Source organism: Gallus gallus, chromosome 2 (assembly GCF_016699485.2).
Source record: "Gallus gallus isolate bGalGal1 chromosome 2, bGalGal1.mat.broiler.GRCg7b, whole genome shotgun sequence".
Taxonomy (NCBI): domain Eukaryota; kingdom Metazoa; phylum Chordata; class Aves; order Galliformes; family Phasianidae; genus Gallus; species Gallus gallus.
In genome coordinates this window covers 42,360,156-42,387,620 of record NC_052533.1, presented here as the reverse complement: position 1 = coordinate 42,387,620, position 27,465 = coordinate 42,360,156, and the positions used below count along the sequence as shown (strand labels likewise).

General features: G+C 41.6%; 1 protein-coding gene across 2 annotated transcripts in view; it reads right to left on the bottom strand.

The window, feature by feature from the left end:
* TMEM108 (transmembrane protein 108) overlaps nt 1-26,868 on the bottom strand; it is a 161,631-nt gene extending 134,763 nt beyond the window's left edge. Inside the window, exons 1-2 of one of the 2 annotated variants that reach the window (XM_004939451.5) lie at nt 26,607-26,868; nt 19,395-19,525 (exon numbers count right to left, since the gene is read on the bottom strand). The gene's annotated coding sequence lies outside the window, so the exon portion shown is untranslated. Of the gene's footprint in view, nt 1-14,840; nt 14,907-19,394; nt 19,526-26,606 lie in introns of those variants that run through there. The other variant, XM_040695883.2, reaches the window with a different exon arrangement.
* Nucleotides 26,869-27,465: the final 597 nt, after the last annotated feature.

Sequence of the window (27,465 nt, the reverse complement as noted above, 5' to 3'; positions counted from 1 at the left end):
GAATTACACTCAGCTTTCAGCTGCTCTCCAGACAGATTCATCCTGTTGGATGCATGAAAAATGAATTAACAAATAAACAGATGAAATAAATATTACAGAAAGATGAAGGGGAAAAAGGAAAAACTTGTCTATTTGAAGTTCAGTGTATAGTCCAAGCAGTATTAGCAGTTTAATAGGAAGTCAAATAGATACATAATTAGTATTCAAAATAAATGGACAGAAGTCAATTTATCAGATTTTCTGACTCACAGCCATATAGAACCACAGCCACAGCTGCAATTCAGGGCACAGCCTAGATGGTGTTTATCAGGAAACTCCTGAGAATCTGGAATTCCTTACCTGAATTAGGAAGGAGACCAAGGATATTAAGTTTCTTTTTCCCACGAGTCAAGGAAGATAACAGTTCTACCAGATACTAATCTAACCTAGACTTCAGTAAGGTCTTTGACTCGGTCCCTCACAACACCCTTCTGTCCAAATATGGATTTGATAGGTGGACTGTTTGATGGACAAGGAAGTTGTTGAGAGAGTGACCACCCAGAGAGTGGTGGTCAACAGCTCTATGTCTGGATAGAGATCAGTAACAAGTGGTGTACCTCAGGGGTCAGTACTGGGATCAATGCTCTTTAAGATCTTCATCAGTGATATCAACAGTTGAATCGAGTGCACCCACAGCAAGTTTACGGATAACATCATGCTGTGGGGTACAGCTGACACATCTGAGGAACAGCATGCCATTCAAAGAGGTCTAGACAAGCTGGGGCATCAGCCCAGGAGAGCCTCATGAGATTCAACAAAGCCAAGTGCAAGGTCTTGCACCTGGGTCATGGTCTTCCAATATCTACAGAGGTGTGGGGGTCTATAAGGAAGGGGACAGACTCTTTAGCAAGGTCTGTTGTGAAAGGACAAGGAGAAGTAGTTTTAAACTGAGAGAGGGGAGATTTCAACTAGATACAAGGAAGAAGCTTTTTACGATAAGGAAGCACTGCAACAGACTGCCCAGAGAGGAGGTGGAAGCCTCATCCTTGGAGAGGCTCAAGGTCAGACTGGACAAGGCTCTGAGCAATCTATCTAGCTGGAGGTGACCCTGTTCATTGCAGAGGAGTTAGACTAGATGACCTTTAAAAGGTCCCTTCCAATTCAAATGACTCCTATGATTCTATGAAATCAGCTCAACTATTTTCTCAGTGATAAAACTCAAAAGACAGATGAGAGTTCTCTCTTCAAAAATTACTTTGGCATCAAAGCAAAAACTGAAATGGGATCAGTTCCTCTTGGGCAATCAGTTCTCAAATCTTCACAATACTTCCACAGACAAAGCACTAAAAAAAAATCTTAACAGTCACAAATTGTACCTATTAAATTCACAGAAAGCGGAAAGTGATTCATCTCATACTGGGACAAAAGAGGATACATGGAGAAATGACTTTCATTGTAGAGGGAATAAAAAAAAGGACCATTATGGAAAAGAAAGTCTCAAAGATATCCAAGAACAGACCAATAAATAATAGTTAAAAATCTGGAAACCTTACTTTACAAAGCATTCATTCCACTGGTAGCCTGTTTCCTAAACAGAAACTTTCTCTCCCCCTCAAACTCTGGGAGGCCCTCCCACAATTTCAAGCCCCTCTGACACCTTTCCTGGGAAGGAGAAGGCCATGTTGTGACCTCAGCAGACAGGATGGCTTCTGCCATGTAGGGGCTGGAGCAGCACAGCTTTGCCTGTACATCTCTCCACAGGGGATGTAGATTCACTCTTTCCCTTCAACCCAAGACATTTGTTACATTCTTTTTCTTTCAGTGACTTCTGGGGAAAAGTAAACACTGAATAACAACATGTGATGCTTAAGCATGGTAGAGCCATACGTATGAATGCTTTAAACGTCCCTGAGCATGCAGCCTATTTCTAATACATCCTGACCAGCCATCACATCACCATACCAAACAACACTAGGTCATGTCAAAGATACAGGATTAGATGATGCTTTTGGAGGGAGGATTTACTGCTCCTCCGTGTGCTGGTTTCAGGAGCCTCATAAGTACTGAGAGTCTGACAAACAGATTCAAACGTTTTGTGTTACGTGGGTTCCCAAAACGACAGGACAAGTCACTTACTGAGAGTTTATCAGGGAAGCACTGCACACTGCTACTGGATGTTTCTAGCTTGTCTTCAATTTTTCCTTCACAAAATAAGTTGCTAAGATCACAAGGAGGTAACACCTTGAATCCCATGCTCAGGGATCATTCAGCCCTTCTCGCTAATAGCAGTTCACCCTCTGGGCTGTGCCTTCTTGAAGCAAAGAGGAGCAGCATATGCAAAGGGTCTACCTGACCACTGCATATATCTTACAGTATTATTTGTGCTACTTCAACTCAGTAGAATTCAACTCAGTCTCGTAGCATGAGACTGGCATAACAGTGTTTAATCAGCCTTATTATCCTAAATTTTCAATTGTTTCCTGGTAAGCTGCAGTTATGTCTTAGCTGATTATCCACTTAAACTATCAAGTACCAATTATAAAACGCAGTAAGATTAACATCACAGATGCTTGAATTCAGAAAGAAGCAACCCCAGATCATTCTTTTGAGTAAAGAACTGTACAGCAGAGGCAGCAGACCTCAGTATAAAATGCCTTTCTCCATGATTTAAAGTGAATAAATAATAATTCTGGAGTATGAATGAGTTATTTTCCTAAATAACACATCAATTAGCTAGAAACAACCCATAGTAAGTATAACTTTGCTTACAGCACTACTGCAAAGAAGAATGAGCATCACATTCAGACAACAGTGCCAGCAAAGTGCAATGCCTCGTGCAGTCAGCAAAAAGTGCCCCTGTTAAGCATTGTCTCAAGGCTGATCCTCATGGAATAAAATCCAATGAATCTTGTTTTCCATTTGCAGAGAGGGCTGAAAATGAAAAACTGAAGCAGTGCTGCTGAAGATGACTTAGCCACCTGAGCTCCTCAAACTCAAGTGAACTGCAGAAATTCATAAGCAAAATGCATTCCTGATGATGGGGTAACTAAAGTCAACCCAAGGTACCATAGTGGTACTGCTGCAATCAGCGTCTCATTGTCCCCAGTGCCCACAGATGACCCTAAGTTCTCCCAACCCTACTTGCAGTGCAGAAAAGGCCAACTGGTTGCACCCCAAGTCATGCTTGGAAGTTACTCCTTGCAAAGAACATCCACAGGTGTTGGAAATCAGACTCTGGAATTACTCAAATGGCCTAGAAACCTGGGACTTCCAGCACATAATGTGCAGATGCAGAAGGTTCACATCCAATACCAGCAGCCAACAATGGGCTCCTCACCAGGGAGGATACACAGGCTGGTCAAGCTGCTGCTTAGTCCACTTTCAAGTTGTCTGGTTTTAACTTAGGACCCAGCTGTGTCTTCTCCCTGAACATTACTTTTAGACAACACTGTTCATCTTTCCTGAAAAAGTGCTGCTCCCTTGCATCTTCATGGCTTCTCAGCTCTCCTTTCATGCCACCTGTTACCTCCTCCCCTCCCCACACAATAACAGGCTTCTCTCTGCATTGCACAGAAAAGTGTATGAAGGGAGATATTCCCCTTCATGCTTTCTACTCCATCTGAACACCACTGTCACCAGGAGAGATGAAATTAAGGAATGAAGGGTGAAGGAGTGAAAAAGAAAAGTATAGAGAAGGTACAAAGCAAGGGAAAAGAACACAGAATGATACTATGGAAGGTCAGATTAATGTTAGTTTTGGAAAACCACTGTAAGTTGAGTTGTTTCCAAGATAGTCATTAAACAGCTTAAAAACTGAGTGAATCACAAATAGAATGGATGAGCAGAAGTGAGTGTCCTGAGAAAAGCTTCTATAATCACTTAATACGCAGCACTCTGGAGCTGACCAGCCGTCCCCTACCAGTATTCTGTCTTTAAGGACAGCATATACAAAGACTTATTTCCCTTTGTAAGGTAATCCTTGGCAACTGAAAATCTTCCATATTAAAATGGAAGCAACATAACAGTAAACAGCTGGGGCTCTAGAAGAGGGAAGGAATGAATTTCAGCTCTAATGACAGGAGAAAGAACAAAAAAACTAAAAAGCCACAACAGATGACCCTTCCTCCCCACATTCCTCTCTTCCCTCCAGAACTCACGCATTAAGCTGAATATTTATGCATAGTCACTGCCAAGGCAAAGCAACAAGTAATGTGCCTAAAAAACTCAACTTTGTGAATTACTTAGCAGCTCCTGGTAGGTTTCTTCCAGTCCTCCTATGGTGGCAGCAGTTCTGAGCTCCACAACTGCACCAGGCTGAGACATGTCTGTATTTCTTCATCTATCTATATATTCACATAGAACCCTTCCTATTCAAAGTCCCCAGAGCTCACAAACAAATGCCAGGACCTCTTATTAACACAGCTAAGATGAATAGCCTTCCAGCAGACAGGCATACGGACAAGTGAAGGTGCTTTCTGACACAGAGCAAGTCACTTAGGCAGCCAGCTGTGAAGTCAGTAGTGAAAAGAGATGGGAAGAATTCCTCAGTTTGCTGCACCGCATTCACTTCCCTCCATCCTATTTATTTTGTCACCCCTTTTCCCTTGACTGATGTGCTTCTGCCAGCAAAATTTCTTAATGATGAGAACAAACATGACTGAGCATTTAACATGTGTGCTTGGCTTTACAAAGAGATCATTTGCACCCCCTGCCCCCTTTTCTTTGGTAATCCAACAGATATAATTACCTGGACAAACTTGAAATGATTGGGCAAACAGTTTCATTTCCACACAGACAGGAAGAATAAAACTCAGTGGGTCTAATACTCAAATGGGGTAAATCCTGGATTTAACATACTGCAGTAATCACTTCTGCTATCTGGTTTAAGTGACCAGATAAGAGCTACAGTGGCTCAAATTTTTACACTTCTCATACATTTGCTCTATTAAATAAGAGTGCAAAAACTTTCCACTCAGAAGTAGCTCATCTGAAGCACTCCTACACTGGCAATCATTTCTGGGAGAGATTATAAAAGTACTGGGGAAAAAAATAATAAAAGTAACCTGGATAAATCCTATGCAATTAAAGGCTTAGTGCATGGATGTCCAACCTTTTGGCTTGTCTGGGCTGCACTGAGTGAAGAGGAACTGTTTTGGGAGGCATGAAAAATATAGTTACATACATGAAGTATACAAATAACAAAACAAAATATTAAAATAAGTTAAAACAAAAAAGCACCAAACACATAGGAGTGGTGGGATATCTGGCTTTGCTTTGGGTACACTAACAGTCTGGTTTGACAGCAGTGGCTGAAATTCTCAGTGAGCTCTTGAACTGTTTGTCAGAGGCTTTTGACAGAAGCATTACTCCTCCTGTGCTTCATCCTCAAAAACAGCTGAGGACATATCCATATAGAGTCAAACAGCAATGCCATGAATAAGGCATGACTGTGAAGCAAGGGGGTGTTTCTGGTAAGATGGGGCTTATAAAGGTCTGGTAAAGAGACCTGATCAGATTTTTCTTTGAACTGAATGTCTGATTGCAGCTTTATTCATTCTATCCAAGAATTTGGAGGGTTGCAGTATGAGGTGTGCCAAGCTGCATGTGGCCCCCAGGCCACAGGTTGGACATGGCTGAATTCATTAAAACCTGAAGTTTGATGGACTGCTGGAAAGAATAAAAAAGTTTTAACTGAATTACAAAGTCTTCATATGACTAGACTGGATTGCCAGTTTGTCTATGTATTTATGAGTTAAAAAAGGGGAAGGACTCATACTAGAGATCATTTTAGTTAACCTGCCTGCCTCTTTGCATTACAATGAGTTTAGTAATCATGGTTTGGAACACTGCCACTTCCCTAACAAGGGATTGGATCTACAGCTTCTGGCAGAAAATCTACTCACCACCAAATTTTTCACATTTAGTGCCAAGTCCAAAAAGCAATCACTTAAATAAGTACCTAAAAATACTCCATATAGCCATGAAGAGGGAAAGCACTGTCAGTTTGAAAAAGGAAGTTGTCAAACTCAGGCAGGAGTCTTCCAGTCAAGCAAATCCATTCCCTTTGCAAGTAAAGCCCTGTTAGTCTTTAAATAACATGAAGAATGCATTTACCCATTTGGCAGGTTCTGCTCTCCTATGGCAAGACACAGGAGGTGTCATCACATGGTTATTTGATCAAGGAGGAATGTCTACACCTTTTCTGACCCTTGTAAGCCAATGGGTTGTGTTATCTCTTCCCGTTGCACCATCTAGCCATAAAAGTTTATAGACTTTCATCATTATTAGAAATACACACATTCATCTTGGTCAATCCCCAAGTCACTCTACACTGATCTGCTTACTGCAAAGAACAAACCTGCTACTGAAACTCATTTAAGAATCTGATCTGTAACTAGAAAAAGGAAATTATGGGCAATCTGTCTTCCAAGTCACTCAAAGGTGTACTGAGGACAGCAATGGAAAAATATTACACCAGGAACAATCCTGCTTCAGCACTGCAGTAAGTCAACTTATCTATGATCATCCACTGTTGAATTACATGAATTGCAACTATAAATGCACTGTAATTGTTAATTAAAAGGAGAAGACCTGAAATGACTGGTATTTCATTTAATATAATCAATGAAACAATGAACTCATTTGAGACCAGATCCTAAAACTCCTGTTCACATCAAATAGTAAGTTAGCCCATATTCACCTAGTGTAACACCTTTAAGAAACTGAGAGGGCACTGCCTTAAGTACATAGCTGTGAAATGGCATGATTCTGAAACAAGAATATCAGAAAGTTGCCTATGATTTCAAAAGTAGTTTATTATCTTACTTGTCTTTTCTGGAACTCAGCACTTTGCTATTGCATATAGAATTCTATCTTAATTGAAAAAGAGAATGAAAATATTAGTAGTTGAGTTTTTCCTTCCATGAATACAGGATTAGAAAAAAAGCTGTGGAAAAGAATAACACTCACAATTCACCCCAAATGTTCTTAGTGTCCCCCCCATTTAAAACTCAAGTTGACCATAACATATCAGACTTCTAAATACACAAAGGTGACACCAGAATCAGTGGCTAACAAACTTTTGTAACATAACAATGCTCCTGTACTGCAGAATAACAGAAGAAACTCCATGTCTGGGTGAAGTATAATTCTTGGATGTGTTAAATAATATATAGTACAGAAAGTAACCAAGTAATATTATAATTACTAAGATTTACAACCAGAGAAGCTGCATCAAAAATTATAGTTAAAACTATAATCACTAGTAGCACAGTGCCAAAGTCTCCTACAATGGCTTGAGTAAATAGGAAAGGGAGGATCTGACCTGCATTTAGTCAAATAGTTCCAAAAGTGAAACAAGAAATCTGCTTTACATTGATGATTAACATCTGAAGCAGACCCTATTTTACAGCAACCTTATCCACAGTTGCAGGTATCAGTGTTTTGGAGCAAAGAACTGATATGTCTAACAAAAGTCATGCTTACTTAAGCGGTCTGTAGGGTCACTACAAGACTATGAGGTCTCTAATTGCTTTCTTGTTAGCTTTGTCCCACTGATGAGACTAGTCCTGTCCAAAACATTGAGAATAATTGCACAATTTCAACCACTAAGTCAGGGGGAAGATTACTGTTGGTTCCAGGGGAGGTCCTGTATGCTTTTTCAAGACAGTGATGTAGTCTGTTCCCTGCAGTCAAGACAGAGGCCTTAATTACTCAGTATTTCCTTGTATGAGGACCAGATCATCTGCCCAGCAGAAAAAGCTCAATAAATGGGATAAAGTGCACGTAGAAATATTTCCCTGAACTGATACCTCCACACCATTCAAAAAACCAACAAACTTAAAGTTCAAAAATGCAGAAGGGGAAATAAATTCAGGCAAAGGACACATCACAGAAACAAGCAGGCATTTGTGCAAAGATTCTGCATCTTTGTGATAGTTCTTGCCCTTATCCATCTCCATCCACTCATGGTATCAACTCAGTTTTCTGTTACTAGATGATATTTGTGGTCAGCATGTTATTTCAGATGTTGTAAGTGTTGCAGCAAAGCAACGAGCATCCATCTATTTGATAACAGTGATCAGGCAACCCCTTCTGAGGTATGAAAGGCACTGCTGCTGCACTAAGTTTTCCTTAGCTATTTTTCTCCACCTGTTGCATACACCATCAGCAAGACCCAAACAGTCCCCACCTACATAGCTTATTACTGTACTCAGAAAGGGTCTGCAGTGCCAGTATGTGAAGCAGTGGATTAACTCTGACCTTTACCTATTTACACGATTACTCAGCTACCAGCCATGGGCAGTAAGCACCAGTGATTAGATCAGCTTCAGCAATCCTTCAGTGATCGTATTTCACAAACTTAGATGCACTTATAATGAAGTACCATAAAACCTCAACGCCTGTATTAGACTTAACATGATGGTCCCACAGATTTTAGACTGGTGTTGGGGAGGATCTCTAAAGAATGAGAGCCTTAACTTTCAGCATTTGTGCAAGTAGGGAGGGTCATGAAAGAGGGAGAGGGGTAAAAAGAGATCATGGCTGTGTTTTTGGTGAAGATTTCCAATCATGCAAAAAATAACTTGCCTTGCATACTGGTAATGGCATTCTATTTAAAGAAGAGGAAAAAAGCACTTAAATGTCACTGTTTCTTGCCATAGAGTTGCTACAGACTCCATGGCAAGAAATAGTTCAGCATAATTCCTGTAGTATCTAACTTTGAAAACAAACAAACCCACACCAACATCAGCCCTCACTAAAGAGATGTGATTGCAATTACCTTTCATTTAAAGACTAATTTAGTATGAAACTGCTTCTCTGCTAAAAGGTAGGGGAGAAAAAAGTGGGCTAAACTAGATAGACAGAGTTTGCTAAGGGAAGAAGTGTGCCCAGGGATGAAGTCATGCTCCCAGGAGCTGAGACTCCTTATTTCTATTTCTGGCACTACTTCTGTCATAGTGCTAAGGCCTTGGGAGTTGGGTATGAGACTGGGCTCACTTCCATCCTCTTAAGATACCATACTTCTGCTCCTAAACAGCCACACTAATTACACTAACTGCTCATGGAGCACTACCTCACATGCATAAGATGCTGCCTCAGGTGGGCATTATGAAGGTTCATTAACACAGAATACATGGAGAGCCCCTGATGAGTTTGCAGCATCACTGCAAGGTGGCATGGTACAGCTGCAGAGTACTATTTCTGGTACTTTGAACAAAAACAGCAAGTCATCCCCTTCTTATAAGAGAGTTTAGTATTTGCCTTATCTCAAGTATTTCATATGAGAAGGTGATTCAGTACAATTGGAGGTTAAACTGGATAAAAACCATCAAAAAGTATCTGTGGAAGTGTTTCACAGCTACCCTCTATGCGATGTTTCATTGAGTTATCCTCTCTTCACATAAAAAACTTCTTAATTACAGTCTTCAAATATCCCCTCAGGATAGTTACGTGTGTCAGATTTCAGGACCTGAAATTATACAAAGAGTTTATGCTACCTGTGCTGAGGGGGAGAAGACTCCTCCGGTTGTTCCGCCCTCATGGCTTTCCTCAGTCCTTTCACTAGCTGCAGCCTCAACCCAGACTACAGGGACTGAGCTATGAACACTGGTAGTGCTGTTGTGCTTCTGCACCGTAATGAGCTGCTGATCTCTAGAGAACAGCTGTTTCCTCTAAGAAAAGAAATAAGTCACTGCTGGCAGCCATGTATCAAAACCTAGTTCTAGGGAGCCCTTCAAGTACATAGCATCCTCTGGTTCTTGAAAGATAAACACATGCCTTGGGAAGATGGCAATGAGGTATCTCTTAGATACAAGCCCCCACCCCTTCTATATTCCAACACTTTGTGCTCTTCATATATAAGATCTTATATCTATAAATCTTATGCACTTCCTAAACACATCTGTATGGAGAAACACCAAGCCTTCCACATGGAAGGAGCCATTACAGGCACAGTGCAGATGTCTTGTTGCACATGATATTGAGGTGGGTAGGTCCTTCAGATCACTCAAGGATAGCCGTCTTGCCCTTCTGATAATTCCACTGAATTTTTTTTGTAAAGTTCCTAAACGCTTTTCAAAACTGTACATTTACTAGCCTATTACACAGACAATTTGACAGAAGCAGTAGTACCAGGTCTCACCTGCATTCAGTTATTCTTTTCATCATGAAGAACTACAAGAGCTTAAAAATGGATCTCTGATAAGAACATAAATTTCTTGTAAGGAACTGCATTGGTTTTAAATGCTTTTCTCTACATTCCTCTTTGCTCCACTGAACAGACACCTTCAGTGTGACAGTGTCTGTGGTACTGCAACAGTTAGCAATGCAGTTCTTAGGGAATATATACAGGAGAATGGGCAGAAAGGCTTCCTCTATACTTGGACTTCTACTGAAGAGCGTGGAAGGTCTTCATACTCAAGAGTCAGTGTTCTAGGGGATCCTTCAAGGAATGTAATGAAAGCTGTTAGGGACACATCATTTTCCTGTGCTTTTCCCACTCATGCAGTGAATAATCACAACACTTCTTTCCAGAAGTGCAGCTTATGTGAAGAGAAAAACAACAGCTACTGCATTAGGACTGCTTCGCTCTCAGCTGCCATTTGTACAGCACCTGCCTCAGATCATTATCTAGGGCTTTGATTCCTGTGGTTTTGTTAAAATAAGTGATGCCACCTCCATCATAGATACATTTGGCATTAGGATTTCTCAGCCAAAATTTCTTTAACAAGTTCCAAATTTGTAGAATCATAGAATCACCAAGGTTGAAAAAGACCTCCAAGATCATCCAAGTCCAACCATTCACCTATCACCAATATTTCCCACTAAACCACAGCCCTCAGTCCAACATCTAAACATTTCCTTAACACTTCCAGGGATGATGACTTCACCATCTCCCTGGGCAGTCTGTTCCAGTACCTCATCACACTTTTGAGGAAGAAATTTTTACTGAAGTCAAACCTGAACCTCTCCAGTGCAAAACTGAGGCCATTCCCTCTCACCCTATTGCTCTTATCTGGGAGAAGAGTCTGACTTCCACCTTGCCACAACTTCCTTCCACGCAGTTATAGAGAACAATAAGGTCTACAGTGAGCCTCCTTTTCTTGAGACTAAATAATCCCAGTCCCCTCAGCTGCTCCCCATAAGACTTGTGCTCCAGATCCCTCACAGCTTCATTGCCCATCTCTGGATGCACACTAGGGCCTTAGTGTCTTTCTTGCAGTGAGGGCCCCAAAACCAAACACAGCATTCAAGGTGCAGCCGCAGTAGTGAACTCCCTTCACTCCTCAAGACCTGGAAGTTAGGCAGCATGCCACTTGAATCATGAATGAAATAACACTAAGTTAGGAAAGAGGCTGGATGAAACAGGCTAGAAACCCTTAAGAGATACCCAAGAAAAAGATGCAGGGAAGTCACATAGAAGTACAGTTGCAGAACACAAAGCAGTATTTGCATATACGTGCATAAGAGTGAAGCTATTAGGCAGCACATACATGCCCAATAAGCTAGGAGAACAGGAATGTAAGCTTAATTTCCTTATAAATTAAGAGACACAGTGAACCTATTTGATCTGAAATGAGCTTAAACAAAATGCTAACTGCCAACACAAAAATAAGTTCGATCTGAGTATGTGACTGAGAAGCAGAGTAGTTCTCTACAGAACTAACATTCAAAGGATGACGATGTCCCAGGAGAGAGAGAGAGAGAGAGAGCAAGCGAGCAGATTCCACTTAGTGCAAAGCTGGATAAAAGCAGATTGATCATTAGTAAGCAGACTGCTAAAATTAACCTTGAAAGGTGCAATAAAATGAAGGAAGAATTTCAACAACCTAAGGGGAGGAGGGAAAGACATCAAATCCCTCAAAAGTGGAAAATTAAGGCACAGACACGTGGACTTCGAAAAATGCAGAAAAAGGCAAGTTACTACTGAGAAACTGAAAGCTAAATACACTAACAGACTGCCAAAGAAAGACCAAAGAGGTGTGAGGTGGTTCCTGCTAATTGGTTCTGACAACCACCACTCTGAAAGCCAAGAGGCTGTGTGGCAGAATCAGGAAATAAAGTTGACAGTGTGGAATAATTTCAGTACCTAAGACAGCACCACCTCAAGAGGGATTCCATTCAAGGAGATGAAGATTGCATCTGAAAAGAGGAAGCAACAAATTAACGAAGTTTAGTGTGATCCAAAAAAGCATCCTTCAGTTCAGAGAAAAGCTCTGAGAATAAGTTTTTTTATACGTACAATTTTTTTGTTAAAACGTGGCCTGAACTATTAGGACAACAGAAGAAAAGCTAGCAGAGCAAATCACAGAAGAATGTTATATGGTGACCACCTAAAGTCAATCTTAACTATGAAAAAATCTGTTCTGTAAATAGAGATGAAAGAGTAAACAAAGAAACAAACAAAAACACCCCCAGAAACACCCATGCAGCATAGAAGAAAGTTACTGAACAACTTGAAGTTGATGGATAATATAACCTATGTATAACATTTGACAAAGCTCTGCAGGGAAAGCCAGCAGTGCATGCAGCTTAACAAGCAGTACAACTCTTCGGAAAACTCAGGAAAAGCTGCAACCCAAAGAGTCTATCACTTTCAGAAAGGCACCAGATAACATTTTGTTTGAATAGTTATCTAAGAAAGTGATAATTAAGACAATGATTTAATGAAGAGAACCTCAATAGAAGAATAAGTATTTGCTCAACAGTTCACTTGAATGCCTGAATAGAATGGCCAGTAGTCTGTATTGTTCGTACTTGACTAAAGTCCTGTAATAAAAGTACTTCGCATTTTTAGCAACATGGATCTTAAATAACTGCATACATTTCTCCTCATTTCCATCCCAGAAGTGAATCTAGTACTTTATTCTATTTAACCAAATGATTGGTAACTTAAGTGATTCAGCTACAGCCACAAATAGAACAATCAATTTGTAACTCAGATCTTGTCAGTAAGTCCATACACAGACCATCTTTGCCTCACATTCTAGTCGAATAAAAAGAAACCACCATTCCCTTTTCTTACATAGCAAACTATTTTCCCATACCTTCTAATACACACTTTGAAAGATGCCATCAGTTTAAATCAAGATCTCATTCTGAAATGCATGAACACATGCTTTTACATAACATTAAGATAAATTTTCTCCCCACTTCTTGAACACTTGGATTTAACACTTGCTGGCTTTCTGGAGCTCCCAGCTTCTCCAAACTAAGTGGAGAGAGTATGCTGGCTTCACTTGAAGTGTGAGTAATAGTGCTTCTGTTATCCTAGTAATGAGCATTCTTACGACTTTTTAGCATGGCTGCTTCCATACTAAATGCTGGAGGAAAACTTTTTTTAAACAATGCATTTGCTTTTACAAAAGCTGTTTTTTAGGCAGTTTACATATATAAATTAAATGATTCATCCATTCATGAATGGATGAATAAAGGATGGATAAAATTACAAAAACAACAACAAAAGAAAAGGTTACATCACAACAAGAACTTCTAAAAATGCACTGGAAGGGCTCTAACTGCACAGACACAGAAACAAATACACAGGTCATGCTATAAACATTTGTAACATTTTCTGTACTGACTTCATTCCAGTAAGAGGATCTTTATTTATAAGGACCTCTTTAGCACAGCAAAGTGATGCTATCTCAGCATCACTGCAACCACACCTTTACAGAGCACTGGAGTTTAAAAGTTCACTTTGGCCTATTTCTTGCAAGAAGCTGAACACTAAGGCTGAGCGTCCCCTGAATTTCACAAGTTTTCTGTACTCCATTTGCTATTTTCGGTTCTCTTTCTGAAACAGCTAACAATTGAAGCAGTGTGCAACCTTTTCATGCTTTAAATCTGACCTAGAAACACACAGTTATAATTCAGCAGACTGATCCCTTAGTCTGTTTGACAGTAGGGGTGATATGGCCTAGTCCTTCTACAGAAAGCTCGGTGTGGTAGACTAAATGCACAGAGTGAACAGCCAAGCCTGGTGCTTGGATTTAGAAGTGGAATTCAGTTCTCTGCTTTGCATCATCCAGGGTGAGTTCTGTGACCATCTGTGTAAGGGAATGGGAGAAGGGCATTTCCCTACCTCACACAGTTTATATGAAGTTGTCCTCAAAGCTATGATTCATTATGGGCTGTGAGGAGCTTGGGAACAAACAAATAGACATCTAAAAGTAGCTGACATCCCCAGCTTTTGTTTCTGTATTCAGTAAGAAAAGAGAGTACACAGGATGTGTAGCACTGCCTCAAGTATCCACTTCTTTTTTCTAGTTCTTACTGACCCTTTTAGGTTAAGATTACGGAAAAGTTACCTTCTGTAATACAATGGAAAGCACAGCAATAACAGCAGGGCAGCAAGTTCCTATGCTACAGCAAGTGAGAATTTACTCACTTGCAAATGCAACAGCCATGGGCACAGAAATAAAGGAAAGAAGCTGCTTACCTTCAGAAGGCCTCCAGGTATGCAGGAATCACCAGCAAGATCCCCTTGCCCCCACTACCAACCCTGAAATGATGTCTGGGAAGAGCTGGATCCTTCCAATCACTCAGGGGCACTACTTGCACCTGAGCTCCCCTCAGTTGGCCCCACCTTCCTGCCAGGTGCTCAATCACTGCTTCAAGCCATGACTTAGCATTTCCACTATACCTTCACACTGCATTTTCCTGTCTGGTTTTACTAAGTATACCAATTTACTTTTATACCAGCTATCAAACAAGGAATTGTACTGACAAACTACTACTGCTTACCCAGTGAATTTCCCATCACACTTAAATGAATGCATTTAACTGCACCCAAAAGTCTTCCCCCCATACCATAAGTAGCAGTGCACTGCCATCCCAACACAGACATTATTGCTTACCATTACGAATGGTAATGAAGAGGGGCAAATCATCCACTGGAAATGAGTTGTGTATAGTTGATGGTATCAGCATGAACAGAATGTTACAAAAAAAAAAAGCCTACAGGTCCTGAGGGCTAGATGAAAAAGTCACTGCAGTGTGTCACATGCTACTTGAGTAGATGACTAAGCAGCAACAAGTGTTTAAGCATATCCCTTTACTGAAGAGACAGTCTACTTGAAGAAGAGGTAGAGACAAAAGTTTTAATAATCCCTACAGTGACCCACATTAAAAACAAGAAAACATTTGTGTTGATTGTGAAGGCTATGTTCTCACTCCACACTATTTTCCTTTTGATGGATTTATATCTTGCAACTAGTGTCCAGTGTCAGTGGTAATTAATGGCTTTAAGTACAAAAACTCCCTATTGTGAGTTGGCTCTGATGTTACTACTGTATCAAAATGTCTGCTTTGCTAGAGTTAACTTCTGAAGCACAGTCCTTCAGGATTTAGCAGATGAATCTATGACTTCCAGCATGCTTCTGTGTAGCAATAGCAAAAAACCCACTGGAATTACTAGTTGTTAACTCATCTTTTTACTTTAGGAAGCACAGGGAAACACTACAAAGCAGAACATACCACTGGGGACAAGGGATCACAAGGGTTAAAGTTAGAGAAGACAGTTTGACAGCTTTCAATTCATGTAGAAGTATTACTAAAAAGTTAATTAACAAATAATTACTAAAAGTTTTGAATTATATCACACAGGGCAAGTATCACTGCAGTTAGTGAGAACTTACTGTGCCAGCAAATGTCAGGACAAATTACACTGCAGGACAAGCACACTATGTGTCACCCCACTTAGAATCATAGAATGGCCTGGGTTGAAAAGGACCACAATGATCATCAAGTTTCAACCCCCCTACTATGTGCAGGGTCACCAGCCACTAGACCAGGCTGCCCAGAGCCATGCTTCCAAAAGGCAAAGCTTCCACCAACTGCCAAGAAGCTGCTTCCATTTCCAAGTCAATGTATACACAATTTCTTTTGAATAAGAGCAAACAGCACATGCAAATACTGCAGTAACATTATTGACAATGTTAGGATCCCTCTCTAGTTGGAGAGAGGAAATGCTCTGATTCTCCACCACCTTAGAATACAATCATGTCAAGTCTCTGGACTTGCATACATAAACAGGTGTCTGGAAACTACTTGAAGCCACTGCTCATCACACTAATGAAAAGTACCTCCCTGTCTCTTAAACTCCTAGGTCTGCCTGTACTCTTCCAGCCTTTGTCATCTCTTAGATCAGATGCTCTTGGCAGAAAGGAGAATTTGCAAATAATGCTGAGCCTGGCACAGTAACTGGTACAACTGATGGCTCATCAGTGCCTGGGGTTCCTCAGTACTAATAGTAAAAGTGAAGAACAGGAACATGAAATTTATTGTACCAGAAAGGAGAAAGATGGGGCTAAGTCATAATAAGAACTATAAAACATTTCATGAGCTGAAGGAAGTTTTTATTCAGTTTGAACTCTTCTAATATGATTTCCTGTAAGTTTTCAGGTGCTTCTCCAAAGAGGTTTTAATTTAATACTTAGACTGCTGAAACAAACTAACTGAAACCTGCATAACATCTGTTACTATTGAAATAACTGAATTGAGTAGAAAGCAGAGAAGTCCTTTCCCATACTTCCTCAAACTTATTTTATGCTTCAGTATTTTTCATCAAAAAACAAAAAAGCACAAACCCAGCACCAGAAGAAACAACCACCTATAGGCTACAAGTTATTCACAGATAGATGTCAATATGAAAGTTTAAGGACTCAAGGTCCAGCTTCAATTTAAGACACTATTACCTCCAGCTATTTATTCTATCCCACAGTCTATGATCCAAAAAGCAGAGTTACTATAGTAGACTATCTCAGTTGCTTTAAAACAGAGAGCAGACAGCACTGAAAGAGCAATGAAGTTCTAAATGAAGATACAGACTGTACAGAGAAGTGTGGATCATGAGCTTGCACTCCAGCTACAGCTACTGCAGGGATGACAGCCTTCAGCAAATGAGAACTAACAAAGCAACTCTGGGGCTGTAAGAACGCTTTTTGCTGTGAATAAGTGCCAATAAATCCAGTTAACTAAGACACTGCAAGACATTCCAATCCTGTACATTTTTCTGAGCCGCTAGTACCAGCTCTTTTCAGAAAGGAGTCAATTTATGTGCAACTCTGTCACTGAATTGTGTTCTGAATGGCTGAATTTGAGCTATGTCTGTGTAAGCTGAATTCCCCTCCCTGCATTCATTCTCCATTCCCAGAATGGCTGCTGCAGGAATGCAAATCCTATTTGGAAGGATTACTTGTCACACAACTGCCAGAGGCCCCATCCAAGACTGGGCTCCTTCCTGTGCCAGAAGCCATAAGACTTTAGAAGTCCTATTTAGGAAATGCATGATTAAAGTGGGCAAGGTGGGAACACAAAACAGTACCACTATACTGTGTATGCAGAATCAGAGCCATCGCTCTCCCTCCCTTGGTTCCCATTATATTAGGGATTTGGGCTAAAGCTGGGGATTTCACTGAATTCAAGTGTGAAAGTGCACAGAACAAGAAAGCACAGGCCAGACCAGGATGCACACCTGTTGAGCCAAACAATAGTTGGTAGCAATAGGGATTCTACCTAACACCTGTGTAGACAACAGGTGTCACACAAGTATACATGATGGAAAATTAAACAGAATTATCTACTGTCTAGAGCAGTGCATACAGGTTTTTATGGTGTTTCTACACACATTCCTCCATAACAGTGATGGAAACTTACTGGAATGTCCCAAACACTCAAGAGCTTGAATGTGTTTTTTCCTTGTGAGTTTTGTTTGCTGATGCTTATCTTTGCATTTTCTAAATATTTCACACATTCCATTCCTTTTATTTCAGTATACAAGAGATCATTTCCTACTTTGTAGGATGTCATGACATAGCCTGTTTCCTTTTCCATCTTAAGAAAAGGAGCTCCATAATTTAATTCTTCCACAAGAGAGGAAAGAAGAGTGCACATCATGTTTATGATAAATGGCAGGTAACACAGGAAGCTCGTGGCCATTATTTCTGTACAACAGAGAAGCAATGGCAGCGCATTCCACCAGCAGAAATTGTACTTTTATTATCAAACAGAAGCTGGTGAAAACAGAGTATCACACAGACTTCGGCTGAAAATCCTCCCTGGAAAGCAGACACCAGCTAATATCAGTTGTAACTGCTCTTTTTTGTACAAATGCACAGCTGCCTGATTTGAGCTCTTCAGTATCATAGAGCCAGAGTTGCAGTTTTGCATTTGCTCTGCATTAATCTTCTGTTGATTAGAACAGCTAGAACCTGAAGTCCCATAATAACCATTCTCCAGCCCTACAAGACTACACTTTCTTCAAAAAGAAAAGTCAGGGGAAGTTTTATTTTAATAGATTATGTTGTCTAGCATCTTTCTGAAGAGTTTTTAACCAGTTGATATTTTTTGAAGTCTGTTTTGAACTTTTCCTGAAAATAACTCAGTAAAAGTATTCAGAATAACTGATAGTATACCCAAGCACCAGACAAAAGATAACAGGAAAACATATGGAGCTCTCCACAACTATTAACTTAAAAGAATACGTCATTAATACTTTTGTTTGAAGATATAGAAAAGCTGTGTCAGTTAGAGTAAACATGTCATACAGTAATCCTAGAAGGAAGGGAACTCTAAGACTGTAAGAAGAAAATGGCATAACTTATGTCTCCATCAGCACTGAGTTTAGACAGACTTTCTGGTTAAGATTCAGCACTGAGAGATACAAGCTTCAAGTCTACTTTAATCTACACCACTAGGCAGTTAATAAGTACTTAGACAGATGAATGATATACTACAAGAAAAAAAAAAAGTAAGGGAAAGGCTTATTAGCACAGTCTAAAGCCAGACAACCTGTGGAGTGACCTTAGCAGACACTTTATATGAAAGCCTGAATCATAAAGGCTCTGAGAACTCACATTTTACACTGACTCATGAAAGTTTACATCTCCCCTAGTCTGATTATTGCCCAGTCATACATTTATTGTAGACCATAGATAGAACACAACCAAAAGCGCAGCAATGACAACAGACCAACAAGGCCCTAGGCTGTAACAAGTAAAGATTTGCTCAAGAACAGCAACAACAGGCACAAAAAATAAAAGAAAGACACTGCTTACCTTCAGAAGGCCTCAGGTACATGGGGATTTCCAGTGAGATACCCTCACCTCCACTGCCAACCCTTAAATGAAGTCTGGGAAGGGGTGGATCCTGGCTCTACCCCTTCCAATCACTCAGGTACATTGCATGCACCTGAGATCTCCTGGGTTGGCCCTGCCTTCCTACCAGGTGCTCAATCACTGGTTCAGGCTGTGACTTAGCATTTCCACTACAATTATTATTAGCAGTGAGCCTCTAAACTGAACAAGCTTCTGAGAGTACTTCACTTGCTACCTTGGGGAAGACCACCGCAGAGATAGCTGCACTGCACTGAAGAGACACAAACTGGAAGAAAAAAACTTTATGTGCTTTACCTTGTAATGGGAAGTGCAGATGCCTTCGAACATATTTATATCCATAGAGTCCATTGGTTCTGACCTTTCTGATAACAGCAGCTCTTCCAGCTTCTTGCTTTTTTTACTTCAAATTTGCCAACTGATGCAACCTGTAAATATAAAGAAGTTGGTAAGTTATTCCAAGACATTTATCCATCTCATTCTACAAGGCACTCAACGTTAATACATATGGTACTGTGCCATGTGTCTTCTGTTGTTCTCAAGAGCTTTCAGCACAATGGCTTTACAGACCAGTGTTTCAATACGTCATTGATTTATTTTTTTTTTAGGAGGACAAAGAAAGAGAATCTTTTATTGGATTTTTTTTTCAGGAAGTCATGTCCCATGTGTGCGTACCATGTGTTTGAGAACATGTTTTTACCTTATTAATTTCAAACACTTAAGATGCAGAATTGTCAATTTACTTCTGAATTTATCTGTTAAATGCTGATTCTTACGGAAAGAGAAAGTTAAATTTAAATCCTAGCTCAGGAGTAGGAATGCTACTAATCTGAGAAAGAAGAGAGTGACAGATATAGATCAGTTTTCGGCAATTAAGGTAACAAAAAGAAAAAACTCCTTCAAAAAATGACTTTGAATACTGCTCAAAATTTTTCAGGAATCGGGAATTTCTTTTATAGAAATACTTAGGGAATCGCAGGGAGATTCCTTAAATGTATCTGCAGCTGCACTGCATGTATTTAAATTTGAGCATCCAACCAAAAGGAGCTCTGAAAACCAAGGAACAGCTTTTCTGATTGAGCACAGCAGCTGCCATCGGTGGGACCTATGAAGGCATCACATATGCTTGAACCATGGGCCAGATTATTTGGGTTATCAGGAAGGGGCAGCAGAATAAGAAATGCAAAAGATGTACGCCGTGGTACACACCTGGATGCAGGCAAAGAGAGCTCTGAGGGCATACCATTGCATAGCATTACTAAAGAACTGACTGAAGTTAAAAAAAATAAAGGGATTGTCACATGGCAAACTCCTACAGCACAAAGACCTTGTGTATGCTAACATGTCAACTGTGTGACTGTAGGGAGAGATATGAGATAGCCTACACACTGCAGAAGGAAGAAGAATGAGCCAACAGCAGCTGACGTGATAAAGAGTTTGTGAAAAGACATCTAGAATGTTTTTTTCTTGGTTGTTCAGGAAGATGAATTATCCTAAAGCACAGACTCTGCTCAAATGCTGATGAAAACAGACGAATGAATAGATTTTAGTCTGCCATTATAAAAAGAATGCTATAATATTATTTGGATTCAAAACTTGAGTGCATTGTTCGTATATAATACTGTGTTAATATTTTACAGTTTGTCCTCTGTAACGATAAACATTACATGAAGTAATGCCCAGGTTGACAAACAAGATGCCTAGAGTGTCTTCAGGCATCTTGTTATATGCTATGCCTTCAGCTCTTTGCTCAGAATATAAAGCAAAAGGGACTGTTAGAGAAAATTTTCATCTTGGTTAGCTTCTCTCCTGATTTCAGGTACACAGGCACATAGGTACCAAAGGAAAAAAAAAACAGTGACTGCATTGCTCTTGGATCCACTTGCAGATGTTAGATCTACCTCTCAAAAGTCTTACCATGTGAAAAGCAGATTTCAGTTTTTCTGTGTGTGCTTGTGTGCACACATATTCTATCTAAACCTCTCTAATTTGAAATTGTTGCAGAACATGCTAAAAAAACATTGCTTTAACAGCCTGACACATATAATATTGGTCACCTCTCTGATTCAAATAGAGGTTTCAAATAGAAACACCACTGGTCAGGCAAAGCCTCTATTTTGTGCGTCTTGGGAGTGTTTTCACTTCCAGAAGGTAGAAAGTGAACAGGCAAGGTACACAAAGGGCACACAAGTCCCACTCCACCAGTTTTGATTAATCTGTTTGCAGTCGATGTTGATCTGGGCCAACACTGACAGAGACAAAGTTGCAACTACTTTCCAGATACGAAGAACTCCCAAAATAACTGTGCACTTTCAATCTTGAGAGAATTATACGCAAAAATGTGCACGTGTGCATGTATTATTAAATCCCACAATCAATCTTTACTGTATTACTTCCATTTTTGGACCTTAATAAACGACTCATAAACACAGCCCTGCTTCACCCTGGGCAGACGACTACCTCTAGATTACAATCTGAATGCCAGTGATCCTTTAGGTGACTGTTACTTCCACCATTTCCCCCATATCTTCCACAACAAACACTATAGTTGGGCTTTGTCACAAAATGCTTTTTGCTGCTTTGAAGCACTGTGATACTTGAAGGCACCTCCTGGTAAAGCCTCCCTTAGCAGAGAAATCTTAATAAAGCAACATGAGCTGCTCAGCCAAGCTTCTTAATTAAAAGTATAACAAACCTGCCATCATTATGACAATGCAAATACTGATGATTAGTAGTGTTTTGAGTGCCATAGAAGTGTATGTAACCAGTGCAGAATAAACCTCATGCATCCTTTCTAATTCACAGAATCACAGAATTATTAAGGCTGGAGAAGACCTCCAAGATCACCTGGTCCAACTGCCAACCCATCCCCATCACACCACCGACCACGTTCCTCAGTGTCACATCCACACATTTCTTGTACCTCTAGGGATGGTGACTCCACCACCTTTCTGGGCAGCCTGTGACACTGCCTCACTGCTTTTTTGGAGAAGAAATGTTTCCTAATATCCTACCTGAACCTCCCCTGGAGCAACTTGAGGCCATTCCCTCTTGTCCTATCACTGTTACCTGGGAAAAGAGGCTAACACATCGCCACAGCCTCCTTTCAGGCAGCTGTAGAGAGTGATCAGGTCTCCCCTGAGCCTCCTCTTCTCCAGACTGAACAATCCCAGCTCCCTCAGCCTCTCCCCATCAGACTTGTGCTCCATACCCCTCACAGCTTCGTTGCCCTTCTCTGAACACACTCCAGGGCCTCAATGTCCTTCTTGTGGTGAGGGGCCCAGAACTGATCACGGCACTCGAGGTGTGGCCTCACCAGTGCTGACTACCAACATCACTGCTGATAGTTTCAGAACAAACTAAATTCTGTCAGCATTACCGTGCATAAGAACGCCTGTAGATTTATGTCTGTGGTCATCTTCCAGCAGCACTGTAACAAGGCCGAAGGAATCCAGCCTGCTGCAGCCAACATACTGGCTCTAGTTGCCTTAATTTCAATGTGTACTTTTCTTCTTCCCTTTTCTTTCCCTCTCCTTTGGCACCAGGATAGGGTGGAAGACTAATTGGGGAATAGCTTTATGGAGAAAGACCTGTGAGGCCTGGTGGACAAGAGGATCATAAGCCTTGTCACAGAGAGTAAAGATGGAACCAGACTCTTCTCAGTCATGCCCAGTGAAAGAACAACAGGCAAGAGACAAACTAAATACAGGGACCTCCATTTAAACACAGGAAATTCTCACTGTGAGGTTGTTTCAGCACAGGCAGAGGTCCAACCCCAAACAGGCTGTAAAGTATCCATTTCAGTAGAGCAGAGCTATTCAGCACCCAACTGGACCCAGCCCTCCACAGGACTCCCGAGCCCCTGCCAGCCTCAGCCACCCCGCCAGTCTGTAAACAGAGTCTTGCTTCCTAATCTCCTATTTATTTACTTATTTTATTTACTTTAAGTGTGTTACTGACATGGTTAAGTTGAAAATTCAAACTGTGGGACAAGAACTTCACTTGAGGTCTCCATGCTATGGATGGAACAGATTGATGAAGCAATGAATTTGAAAATCGAACTGGATGTTGAAGATGTTCCTTACTCTAATGACCATACAACTTTCCTGGGCTTTTCTTGCACAAGAAAAGCACATTTTCTCCTTTCTGCTCACAGCAAGTTCAGTAGCGCTGCTTGCAGCATTCAACACATTGCCCACCTGCACCACTACGTCACATCTCTTCCCTTCTATTATGCTCCCAGAGACTGCCAAAGCAATTCAAGCAGATCTTTTCCTTGCAGCACATTGGACAAAACATAATCTTCAGATACGGAACTGATGAGGGAGCATAGAAGATTTCATCCCCAGAAAGAAAGAAAGAAAGAAAGAAAGAAAGAAAGAAAGAAAGAGAGAGAGAGAGAGAGAGAGAGAGAGAGAGAGAGAGAAAGAGAGAAAGACAGACAGACAAGCTGGATTCTTAGTGCTCAAGAGAGCTTTGTGAAGAAGTGGTAGCTGTACCAGCTCATACACTTCCAGTCAATGCCATCAGCAAACCAAAGGCCACAGTGAGCATTTCAGTGGTGGATTACACATACTGCCAGCCAGGAGCAGGGACTTCCCAGCAAGGAGAGGTGCGTAGTGCTCTTACCAAAAAGGTGACTCAAAGTGCTGCACAGCCCAGTTCCTCAGTAAGCCAGGAGCAAGAAGTGGACCAGAGCTTCCCCATCACTACTGAGGAGTATCATATTCCTAACACTACATCACTAATTATCTCAGCATCTTCAGTTCTAGTACCTCAAATACAGATTGGAAGAGCTGTATCTACAACACAGTACAGAGCAGGTCCAAATTTGCAATCTGGTCTCACTCTTAACCTATTACTGGTAATTACTATTACTATTACTGTTAATAGTAATTACTATTACTATTAGTTTTCAGTCAGGAGATTCAGCTATGACATTTTTTTGGGGGGGTGGATTTTAAGTTTAAATCATAACTGCAGTTTTAAAAATTTATTTTGTACAATTACTGATGCCAGTATATGCCCTCAGTTGAATTATTTGTAGCCAGACCATGGTAACTATGTTGTCTCATGATTTCCTGTAGTGCAATTCAGGTAATGACAAAACAGTTTTTGGTTCACTTCAATTTGTACTTAGTAAGATAACTGTTAAGTATTATAGCCAAATTCCCACCCTTTAAGTCAGTGAAGAGATGTTGCCAACATCATGTTGTCTTGCGTGATGCTCTACCACAAATAAACCTTAATAGCAAAAACTACAATATTAATAAATTTCAAGTTTATTAATCCATTTAATTGTTTAGTAAATTTGGCCAGACGTACCAGTTAATATATTTCACAAACAAGGATGTCGTGATTAAGTAGAAGACTTCATACATGGATCTAACCAGAATAAATAATTTGCAAGTACCTACAATAGAATTTTTGTATACACTAGTTGCCTCTATTTACCTGACAAATGACAAATTCATTTCACAGCATGGTGAAAAACCCTAGTCTAAGTTAATCTTCGCAGAAGAACTTGTTTGCCTGCAATGAGATGGTTTGGAGAATAAGTTTGTTAGGTTTTTTTGATGCAGCTGAGGCCTGTTGCATGCCACCAAGGGACTTGGCTGAGCTCAACTCTTGCCACGGGCAGCTGCAGGCTGTGAGGCAATGTGTTGCCTGCTGATTCAGCTTATCTGCTAAGGCAAAATTCAGCCCTGGCACAACCTCCAAGGGAAGGCAGCACCAGAGCAGACGCTACAGCACAGGCACTTAGCAATATTGCCTCCTGTTGCCAGCAGAGGAAAGATTGCCCAGTGTTTTCAAACTTCTTGAGGCATGCTGTGTCAATACATAAAATGTCTTTAATATATGCACATTATTGCAGCTATTTTAGCATAATATTGGCATGTCAGTCTTATTAGTAGAAAGAAAAGGCTTTGTCACTAATAAGCTTGAGTTGTATTTCATTGTGCAGTGTGACATTCTACCTGCAGATCCTACATACAGCTGTATAATGGCATCTCTCCCATTGTAACACTTACAGCTGCCTTCTTTTCTCTTTCATCTCTCCAGTGAAAGACTCATGTTCAACCTATTCCATATCTGGCATTCATTAAGTGAACATCAGTTAACAAGGGTAGAGGAAATCCCATCGGTCTTAATAGGATTAAGGGTATTTCTACTGTTTTGCTGTTTTCAGTTCCTCAGAAATAAAGAATCTTTAAAACAAATAGTTGGTGGTCACAGAGCTCGTTAACATGATCCACCACAATCAGAACTGGTAGTATAAATTTGTAATTATTTAATTGCATCTGCAGAGGTTACTTCATTAGGACCTCCAGGAAACCAGAAAGTAGATAAGAATAAGTCACACTGGGACTACAGCAAAGTAGGCAACACCTAATAGCTTGCATGTGCGGATTTTGTTCTGGTTAACACAGTGTTTAAGGACAGTTTTATATTGTCTTCAGATCCAGGTGGTATCGCTGTTACCATATTGCTGCCTGTTCCTGCAGCTGATCTGGTTCTCTCACTTTACAAATGTAAGGGGTGGAACTTTACATAGCTTTCAAGTTGCATCTGCTTTCCAGAAATGCTGCCACAAAGCATTGGGAAAACATTACAGTCTTATTTGTTTTGCTTTGTTTTTTGAGCTGCATTCCTCAAGTTCACTCTTCCCCATGTCCTCCCCCCAGAGAAGCCGGCTGTGACATGACAGAATCACTCAGCAGCAACGCATTCCCATCACCGATTTAACGCCTGAAGTAGCAGAAGGAGCATTTTTAAACATTAAATTACCAATAGGATCAGGGGAGGCTGATCCTATTTGCTCTGATTAGTGGCTTTTTTCCACAGAAAGAACTCCCGCCATAGAGCCGGAAGCTTTCCGTAGTTACAAACGGGGGATTTTCTGTTAGATCATCTGTCTCGTAGTTGAGCCGCACAAGCACAGCCATTTATCCACAGCACAGTTGAATCCCCTTCCCATTTCTTTTTTCCCGGAGAAGTCAGTTCAATCCTTAACACGCAGCTGTCCTACCTCTCCTCCGACCCTTCCACTCCATGCAAGGTTTAACACGTTATCCTGAAGCAGCCCGTGGGCCCCTCCTACTATTCGAATGAAACAGACGAAGGCTCTCGCTTGCAAAGCGCCGGCTACAAGGTGCTGCCTAGCACAGCACCACACGCAGCCTTTCCTACGGCCGTGTTCCCGGGCTGCGTAAGGAAGGACGCCGTCCTTCATGCAGCCTTCTTTAAACACAGCATGCGCGGCACAGGCTCCGCTCCTCACGCCGTGGAGCAGTCCGTGCCTTTGGCTCCGTATCGCCGATATGCATCCCAGCACACGCACTCGGGTTCGGCAAGCGCCTTGCAGCTCCTGCTTTAACATACCCTGCCTCCTAACAGCGATGCGCGGCTTTTCCTGCACCGATCGATGCGAATGTCACCTCTCCTCCCCGCTCCCGCCCAGCCACGAAGAGTGGAAACCACCGCTGGCGATTCCCGGTGCGCGCCTACCTCTGAAACCGCTTATTCACGTACGCCGGAGGGATGCAGAAGGACATCTAAAACGCAGCGTCTTTAAGCCAGCAGGGAGACCCGCCGGGCGGCTGCCGCTTCAAACAGCATTTCATCCGGAGAAAGGGAGAGCCGAGGGAACGGAGCTCCTTCCCCTGCTGCTCCAGCCGGGAGCCGCCGGCTGCTGGCCTCCGCCGCGGGCACGGAGCGGAGCGGAGCGGCGGGCACACAGCGCCGCGTTCTGCCGCCGCCCGGCCCCGCCGCCGCCGCAGGCGGAGCTCCCGCGGGCCGCGCACAAAGCGGGGGGCGGCTGGCCGGGAGGGGCCCGGCTGCGGCAGCGGGCGTGTGTCTGTCAGCGAGGGGCTGCGGCGGAGGGAGGTGGAAGGCAGGGCTTCGGCACGACCCCAGTGGGGCACGGAAAGGAGTGGTCCGGGGTTTAGGGAGGCAGTTTGAAAAGGCTGAGAGAGCCGCTGAAGCAGATCGGAAATAGAATCAATCACAGAATCACAGAGTACCCCAAATCGGAAGGGACCCCTGAGGATCACAGGACACCGTTGGCCTTCTGGGCTGCGAGCATACGTTGCTGGCTCACGTTGAATCTTTCATCAACCGGCATTCCCAAATCCTTCTCAGGGCTGCTGTCAAGCCATTTGCTACCCTGTAGCTACTTGTATCTGTGCTTGGGATTGCCCCAACCCAGGTGCAGGACCTTGCATTTAGCCTTGTACTTCATGAGGTTGGCATGGGCCCACCTCTCAAGCCTGTCTACATCTCTCTGGATGGCATTCCTTCCCTCCAGCGTGTCAACTGCACCACTCAGCGTGGTGTTGTCTGCAAACTTGCTGAAGGTGCACTCAAT